This window comes from Phocoena phocoena, chromosome 12, assembly GCF_963924675.1.
Source record: "Phocoena phocoena chromosome 12, mPhoPho1.1, whole genome shotgun sequence".
In the NCBI taxonomy this organism is placed as follows: Eukaryota; Metazoa; Chordata; class Mammalia; order Artiodactyla; family Phocoenidae; genus Phocoena; species Phocoena phocoena.
The window spans coordinates 29234303-29241487 of NC_089230.1; the positions used below are offsets into that span (position 1 = coordinate 29234303).

At 34.0% G+C, this 7185-nt stretch overlaps 1 pseudogene; it reads left to right on the forward strand.

Moving 5' to 3' along the window:
* The window catches only part of LOC136131838 (ferritin heavy chain pseudogene), a 54475-nt pseudogene extending 47663 nt beyond the window's left edge, over positions 1-6812 (forward strand).
* The last annotated feature ends 373 nt before the right edge of the window (positions 6813-7185 follow it).

The following is a 7185-nucleotide window of genomic DNA, read 5'->3' on the forward strand; positions in this document are numbered from 1 at the left end:
TGTTTTCTTTTAGATTAATCAAGTATTTTTTATTATTCCATACTTACCCTCTATTACTTTGTTATTCATTATTATACTATTCTTTAGCTGATTAGCCTAAAGACTAAAACATGAATCTTGATTTGTTACATTTTAATACAAACTGTTACTTTTACCACTTCCCCAGTAATGCATATATTCTTTTCCTATCTTTCATTGTTATGTATTTTACATCTTCAAATGTTTAAATCACACAATGTATTAGACAATATTTTAGACATTCATTCAGATGTATTCAAATAATTATCCTTTTTTTGTTCTTTATTTTTTCCAGCTTTTCTATGCAGGTTTTCTACCTAAAGAACTTAATAAAATTTTTATTATATATATATATTTTTATTGTGGGTCTGCAGGTGACTAACCCTCAGTTTTTTTATCTCTGAATATATACTTATTTTACCTTAAATTTTGATGGATATTTTTGCTGTGTATACAATTCTAGATTAGCAGGTAGTTTATTCCAGTATTGAAAAACTATCACTTTCTTCTAGTTTCTAATGTTTGTGTAGCATATTTAGCCATTAGTCTGTTTCTTGCTTTTTTGAGGGTAACATTTTCTCTCTCGATGCATCTGATATTTTCTCTGTATTTGTATTTGTATGTTTGAATCTTTGGTGTGTCAGTAGTTTTACTGTGATGTGTATCTGTGTGGACTTGCTTTGTATTTATCTCTTTTGTGGTTCATAAAATTTATTGAGTCTGTAGCTTGATATTTTCTACACATTTATGGAAATTCTTAGTCATATTCTTCAAATATTGTTTTGTCCCACTTTATCTCTTCTCTCCTTTTATACATATTATATATTTATTACATGCTAGACTTTTTATCATGTCCAGTATGTTTCTTGTAATATATTCTATACTCTTCCTCTTTTTTTGTCACTGTGTTTCATTCAAGCTGTTACCTGCCAACCTATCTTCCAGTGCACTAATTCTCTCGTTAACAGTGCCCAGCCTTCTGTTAAACCAATCCACTGAGTTCTTAATTTGGGTTTTTATATTTTTCCAAGCTAGAATTCTTATTTGATTCTTTGCTCTGGACTCTAGTTCTCTGCTGAAAGCCTCTATCTTGTCCTGTACTTTTTTTTTTGATCATATTAACCGTAATTATTTTTAATTCTGTGTCTGATAACTCTAATATTTGGATCTCCTATGGATCTGTTTTTATTTTACCAATTTTTTTCCTTTTTGTTCTAAGTAATTTGATTCTGTTTCTGGTATGACTGGTTGTTTTAAATGGATGTTGTCATTGTATATGAAAATGTTCAAAGATAATTTGACACTCATGATAATATTACTTTCCTACAGAGAGTACTAAATTTTGCTTCTGGTAGACAGACAATTAGAATAGAAGGAGGTCATCCTAATCTATTTTGGGTTGAACTAATTCCAGATATTTTTCACTAATAGTCTATTTCCAGTTTCCTTAGTCCAAAGCGTAGCCTTTCTGGAGTTTCAGCTGAATGTCTGGGGCATTTTACCATGATCTTCTATGGTAAGCCCTGTATTTCAGTTTTTGTCTCCCCAGCCTTTGTGACTGTTGGAAAATCTGAAGCTTCTTAATCTCTTAGATACCATTTTTGTTTGGCTTTTGGCATCTTGGCTGAAAGTTACAGATTGGCAAATATTGACAAATATTTCAACGGGGCAGGCAACGGTGAATATTGAGCTTACTTCTCTGTTATTCCTTTCTCTTTGGAATTTTGGCTTCTCAAGTCCTAACTATTTTGATTGCTCTCTGAAGTCTTAAAACAGATTTTTTAATTTTTCCAGACTTTTTTTTGTTGTTTTATATTAAAAGATTTAGTCTTATGCAAGTTAGGCAGCTATAGCCAGATGCACACGCCCTCTGACTGTTATTTTAATTTGCATATCCATTTATTATAGTGGGCTTGGGGATGTCTTTATATATTTACTGATCATTGTGTTTTCTTCTCTGTGAATCCTTTGTCCACTTTTTATTAGGTTGTTTTTTGGTTGCTAACACATGAAGAACTCCAAATACAATTTGGGGGAAAGGAGGCTATAATATGTCTGCAAATATCTTCCTCTAGTCTATGACTTGTCTCAATTTTCTTTACGTTACCTTTTGTCACACAGAAATTTTCAGTGCTAATAGATAAATTTCAAACATTTTTTCCTTTATAGTTTGTGGGTTTTGTGTCTGGTTTAATAAATTTTTCTGAGTCCTGATGTTATAAAGATATCCTCTTAGGATTTCTCCTAAAAGTTTTTCAGTTTTATTTTCATATTGAGGCCTTTAATTTACCAGGTAGTTACTTTTTCTGTGTTGTATTATGTAGGAATAGCCACATGTTCTAGCACCATGTATCAAATGCCAACCACTTCCCAACTGTCTGGTAATGTCACTGTCAGTGTTTTTTGTAAGGTTAATTTTAGTATTTTTAATGTCATTAATTTCTTTTTTATGTTCACATAACTACTTAAGGACAGTAATCACATCTTATGGCTCTTTGACTCTCCCACACTTTTTAACTTTTATAAAAATTAAGTACAATGAAACATTGTTAATAGACATATTGATCTAAACTGATTCATGCTATATGTTGATAAACAACATAGCACCTCCTACTTAGCACAAAATGTACACCGATGATTTCTGTTGGATATTGCAACATGTGCAACAAAATATTTACTTGTGGTGACTCTAAAATAGAGCTCTAGAAAAATATTATTACTAGCTGAGATTTATTGGTTGCTGATTATGTGCTTGGAAATGTTCTAAAAACTATGTTAACTCTATATGTGTTAACTATGTTAACTCTATAACTTTATATATTTAACTCATTTCTAAGAAAACTGTGACTTAGGAACTACTATTATCAGCATTTTTCAAATGAGAAAACTGAAGCACACTGTAGCAAATTTTTACTCAAGTTTATAAAGATAGGCAATGCAGAATCATTTTATTTAATCCACTTCATTTTAACTTGAAAAATAAATGAAATATTGCTATTGTATAACTTTCAGGTAAACAATAAATTGTGAAAATATTTCTAAATAAATATATATATTTTTCTGTGATATATGTCCACATTTATATTTCATTTTATGAATACAGTTATAATCATCAATAATAATTTATTGGAAAAGTACCAATTTGTGGCATTGTACAAGGTGTTAAAATTAACTGTAATTTTCTTGAATCTGCCTAAAATGTTTGGTATGTTTGATTTTCACTGCTCTTTACTTGATAATGGCTGCATTTCAAGGGATAATGCACTTTATGTGCTGCTCCGGTGGTTAAAAACACATTTCACGTAAATGGAATAAAGAACATTTAATGAACTAAGCTCTATGCATGTGAAAGCCAACAGCAATATTAGAAATGGTGTTTATTTTATAGCTCAGAAACTGTATTTTAAATGCTAGTATATGTTTATATGACAGTTCTATTAAATATAAAAGAGTCCCATTACAAGGGAAGTCCTTTACATAGACTTTTTATGTGGTCTAAATAGCATACCCAGCCCTGCAACTCCTCATGTGAGACATTTTTAGAACCTTATTTATGTTAAAGCCATAACAAACTAGCAACTAGAAAACTATATTGGGCACAAACGGCTAATAAAAAGAGATTGTTGAAAATACTTCTTAATAGCAACTTAGGAAGAATCCTGATGAAACAAAGTCAAGGCTCAGTGTCTCTGGAAGCCTGCCACCCCAGTAATCACAGACCACAGGTACTCCCCCTTTTCCATCTTCATTGCTTTCTTGGCTGGAAATTAAACAGCCAATAAACTTTAAGATTGGTATTTGCCCTACTTTTCATCCGAGTGCCTACTGAGCTAGAGGTGTTCTGGAAAAAATCCTAGGATCATTCTCTCTCCCTGTGCTGATTATTTACTAGATGATTCCTCTGAGAAGTAGGGCAGATACTCCAAAACTGGTCAAAGGGGGAAGAATGCCAGCCTGTGTGCACACATGAATCTGCATATGTGTGCAAATGTGTGCCCGTGTTTTATATATGTAAGGCCCGGACACTTGAAATCTGGATCACTTCTCAGCTGAACTGCTGTGTTTAGACAAGCTAGCTAAAATGAACAGGTCAAACCCTTTATTTATAGAGTAAAAACTATTTGATCTGGGGTAGATATCAGCTCTACAGTCAAACATGTGGGCCAAAGTCATTTTTATTGCTACTCTGTGCAGAATTCTGAAATGGTTCCTGTGGTCATCCATGTGAGCAAAGGAAAAGTTCCCACAGAAGAGTGGGCCAATCAAGTGTGAAATGCTGCTTGGATCACTAAAAAGCCAGTATGTGTTTATATAATTGAAAGTGTAAAGCAATGGAAGGAGAATGACTTTAATTTCTGAACTGCTGGAATCTCCTCGTGAATTTTGCTCACCCAGGCCCTGGAGGTACACTGCTAGCGCAGTAGCTGAGGCAGGCACCGAAGCAACGCTCTCTCTATGAAATATAGAGAGATGCTGTACTCTGGAATATAGTTTGAAAACTACTCACCTATTGTAGTTATCTATGCCATAGGATGAATTGTTCAAAAACCATCAATTTTTGGAGTCGGCTGCCTCCTTCAAGGTCAGTGACATTTGTCTCTCACCCAGTGAGGAAATTTTCTCCCCAACACCCCTGATGGAGGGCCTCCAGTCTGTTTCTGAACTCACAGTGTTGGGAAGCTCAAGACCTCAAAATCTGTCCAGATTTACTTGTAAGGAAATTTTTCTACATTTCCCAACCCATGCGTACTTAATTTATGTAATCATGTCACTTAAATGAAAATGGCCACCCAAGAACAGCTGGCTTATCTTAGAAGTTTCCCACTGCCATTCTTGGAATTTCCCTTTGTGATAGGGAAAAATTATACATATATACATACATATATATATATATATTGAATATATATATATAGCTCTATATATCTCACATATATAAAAATGTATTTTTAGCCTGTGTCATCCTGCTTAGCTTTTGAGCCTTTGTTGTGCTGAGTGGAGGAATGTGCCTTAAAGAAAATATCTTGAAGTTATTCTAGGGCCCTAAATAAAGTATGTTTGGACTTGGAATATGAGTCAAGTTAAAGAAATTAAAGTGCTTTCTGATTTTCTTATTCTCCACTCACATTTTCATTATCTTTTAATCAAGTTGATTCTTCCTATTTGCAGACTGTTCTCCTTGATAGGGTTCTTCTAATAATACAGCTTCTGGATATGGTATAACAACATATTGATATATGAATAACATCAATTTGTATGTGTCCAGTTTTTTCTAAATTTTATTTCTGAGTAAGTGTACTAGCACCATAACTTTGGAGGGAAATACTAGGAATTTTTGAAGGTTTTAAGATATCTGATTCTACTGGAATATTTAAAACAACTTTGAAAACAAAAAATAAAGTTAGAGGACTAACACTATATGTTATTAAGACTTATTATAAAGTTATAGAAATTAAAACAGTGTGGCATTGGTAATAAGACAGAGAAATAAAAGAGTAAAATAAAATAGTTTACAAAATGACCTACACATAATAGACAACTGATTTTCAACACAAGTTCAAAGGTAATTCAATGGTGAAAAAATAGTTTTTTCAACAAAAGTGCTTAGAAATTGGATATCCATATAGAAAAAAATGGATGAATAAACAAAAATTTGATTCATACATCACATTATATGCACAGGTTAACTCAAAAATAGGTTACAAACCAGATGTAAGACTATACATCTTCTAGAAGAAAACATAGGAGAAAACCTTTATGATCTTGGGTTAGGTAAAGATTTCTTAGATGCAACACCAAAAGCATAAATCATAAAAGAACAAATTAATAAATGAACTTAATAAAAATTGTTCTTTGAAAACCCAAGACTAGGAGAAAATCTTTGCCAAGTACCACTCTGATTAAAAAACTAGTATCTCACACATGTAAAAAACTCTCATAACTCAACAATATGTAAACAAATAATCCATTTTTTTAAAAAGTGGGCAACAGTTTTGAACAGACACTTCATCTAAGAAGATATAAGAATGGCAAATAAGCACAGGAAAAGATGTTCAATATTATTAGAGAAATGCAAATTAAAGCTACAATGCAATAGGGCAGAGGTTCTTCGCAGAAAGTCACTGTGGCTTCCTGTTTCAGTACTCCTTCTATGGAAACTAGCTAGCCTGTCACTTAGGGCCAGCCCTCTGACACTTCCTCATAGATCCCACAGACCACCTCCAGGAGCCCACTGCCTGCCGTGGTGGCCAGTTCCCCCTTGCAGGTTTACCAGAATGACTGCCAGGACTCAGAGGTCACCACCAACTGTCAGATCAAGCAGGAGCTCTACATCTCCTATATCTACCTGTCCATGCACCTCTTACTACTTTGACTGTGATGATGTGGCTTTAAAGAACTTTGCCAAATGTTTCCTTCACCAATCTCATAAGGAGAGAGAACATGCTGGAAACTGATGAAGCTACAAGAAACAAGTAGATACCCAAAACTCCCATCAGGATATCAAGAAACCAAACTGAGACCACTGGGAGAGTGAGTTGAACGCAATGGAGTGCATGTTACACTTGAAAAATAAGTGTAAGTCAGTCAGTACTGGAACTGCACAGACTGGCATTGACAAAAACAGACCTACTTGTGTGATTTCATTGAGACATATGACCTGAATGAGCAGGTGAAATTCATTAAAGAACTGGGTGACCACTATAATCAACTTGCATAAGATGGGGGCCCTGGAACCTGGCACTACAGAGCCTGTCTTTGACAAGCACACCCTGGAAGACAGTGACCCTGAGGGTTAAGCCTTAAGTTGGCTTCTCCATAGCCATGGGGTGACCTCTTTGGTCACCAAGGCAGTACATGCATTTGGGTTTACCTTTACCTTTTCTCTAAGTTGCACCAAAACACCAACTTAAGTTCTTTCATTTGTAGTATTCTTTCAAATAAAATAATTAGGTTCAGCACCCCCCCCAAAAAAAACTACAACAAAATAACACTGCATTGCATATTTATTAAATGGCTAAAATTTTCAAAGCTGACCATACTAAGTGTTGATGAGGAAGTGGAACTCTTACTGGTAGAGATGTAAAATGGTAAAACAGTTTTGGAAAATAGGCAATTTCTTAAAATGTTAAACATACACCTATCATCTGGCCTAGCACTTCCACTAGATCC